This window comes from Suricata suricatta, chromosome 17, assembly GCF_006229205.1.
Source record: "Suricata suricatta isolate VVHF042 chromosome 17, meerkat_22Aug2017_6uvM2_HiC, whole genome shotgun sequence".
NCBI classification, from domain to species: Eukaryota; Metazoa; Chordata; class Mammalia; order Carnivora; family Herpestidae; genus Suricata; species Suricata suricatta.
The window spans coordinates 23,505,896-23,508,328 of record NC_043716.1 but is presented as its reverse complement, the minus strand read 5'-3'; positions in this window follow the sequence as shown (position 1 = coordinate 23,508,328).

Below are 2,433 nucleotides of genomic sequence, written 5' to 3'. Positions count from 1 at the left end.
GTGCCTCTCTGTGCCATCTGATATGTGGTCCTTGACTGGCAGGTGTTGTGTCCCACAGCACTCCAGGGAGGTGATCACTTTCTCCTACTGTGGACTGTGCCTCTGACCTAAGCACTGAGCCCAGTGGTGGCTCCCTTCCTCCTCACGTGCACAATCTGGGCAGCCGGCCCCAATCCAGAGCAAGCCCTGCAGTTAGAGATTGGATCTTTCTCTGTCAGGGTCCTAGGTTTTTCTCTTGTCCAGATACAGTCCTATGCTTCCCCAGCCACTCTTTCTCTTCCCTTTGTCTCTCTGCAGAAGCAGAGATTCCCTCCCCTCCATTCGTTTTATCTCTCAGTTCACAACCATGCACCTATAGCCTGTGAGGTCCCAGTGGATCCCTGGACATGAACTGTCTCTTTTCCTCCTGGAATTTGGGATTCAAAGTCCTTTGGCTTCAACACTTCTTTGTCTGGGGGAAGAGGGAAGTTTGGACCTCTCTACTGCTCTGCCATGTTGGCCCCTCCCCCTCTAAAGACATTTTAAAATACTATTTTTATCTCAAAACAAAAACTGTTGAGAACCACATGTGTTTTCAATAATACAGTCCATAAAGATGTAAATTCAGAAACCATGAATTTCAATAAGAATCCAGAGTCAGATAACATTTCCCATGAAAGAAGACTTTTGTGAATTCAGAACCTTCTAACCCTTCAGAAAAAGCAAGTAAAAATTAATGTGTCGCAGGATCTTGAAACTGTTTCCGAAAGGCCATAATCATAGGAGAGGTTTGCCCCTTTTGTAAGAGTTTGAGAAACTTTGACAAAGACTATACCTACTCTGCTTCAGTTCTTGGAAATCTTCACTCTGAGGTCACCAGATGGTAGGTCCAGTCAAGGTTTGGTGCTTTCTTTATGTGTGTCATGTGAATCCATGACTCTTTTCCCTGGAGTTTGGTGGCACAAGGTTTGGTAAGCAGTTTCTGAAAAGGGTTTTTCCAGTGAAGGATCTTTCCAGAAGTGTCTTTCCTTCCTTCCTTCTTTCTTTCCTTCCTTCCTTCCTTCCTTCCTTCCTTCCTCCCTTCCTTCCTTCTTTCCTATTTTTAAAATGTTTTTAACAAAGACTCTTTATTTTCCTTTTTATGTAAATTCTATGCCCAATGTGGGGCTCAAACTCACAATCCCAAGATCAAGAGTTGCATGCTCTATGGGCTGAACCACATGGGCACCTCTGGAGGTATCTTTTCTAGTAGACAAAATCCCCAGGTTGCAAGGTGCGATATTTAAGGTCATCATCTCTAGGGAGTGCATGATGAAAAGACAGTTCTACCAAAGCACAGTTAGTCTTTTTTTTTTTTTTTTTTTTTTTTTTAAGTAGCCTCCACACACAACACAGGGCTTGAATTCATAATCCTGACATCAAGAGTTGCATGCTTGGGGCGTCTGGGTGGCTCAGTTGGTTAAGCCTCCGGCTTCGGCTCAGGTCAGATCTCACGTTCATGGGTTCGAGCCCCCCATCAGGCTCTGTGCTAACAGCTAGCTCAGAGCCTGGAGCCTACTTCTGGTTCTGTGTCTCCTTCTCTCTCTGCTCCTCCCCCTCTCATGCTCTGTCTCTCTATATATTAAAAATAAATAAAACATTAAAAAAATTTAAAAAAAAAAGAGTTGCATGCTCTATCAACTGAGTCAGTCAAGTGCCCCCAAACATAATTATTTTTAATATGAGCAATTAGGCCTTTACAATATTGAAGTATATTTCCTTTACCAACATTGGGTCAAAGGAGACAGGGGCCAAGTGTATTGGACATCCTATTCCAAGGGGTAGATCTGAGATGTAGAAGAACCAATGGTAGTGCTTTCAGCCAAGGTGACTGGAGGGGGTTTAACAAGTTTTGCCAATTGAGTCCTAATAGTGTCTTTAGTATGTTCAACTAACCCTAAAGATTGAGGATGGTATACATAGTGAAAACACAATGAAAAGGTTGTAAAACTGACCAAATAGCACAGACTTGTCAAAGCCCCTGACTGGTAAAATAGGTTCCCTAATCACTATAAAGTTTGAGAGAGGTTTCCCAGGAAGGGATAATCTTTCCCAATAGAAAAAACATTGGGCCTGTCTACAAGAGAAATCCTTTGTCCAGTGAGAACACATACAAATCATGACTAAAACATATTTATTCAACATATTATGAAACATTGAGAGGGGAAGTTGTATGAAACCCATTTGTGTGAAAAGGCTTCCCTGGGTGATATTTTGGACAAGTGGGGCCAGCAAGGTAGTCACTTTTTGCAGCCTTATTAACTTTTCCCCACAAATACTGGTTTGTGGATGTTATCAGTTTGTCAGGAGATCAATGGTTCAGTGCATGTACAATGGTAAGTATTGGGGATTTTAGAATTTCTGATAGGGCCAGATTGTTATTTGGTCCAAACCAGAGTACTCTTTTATTAAGCC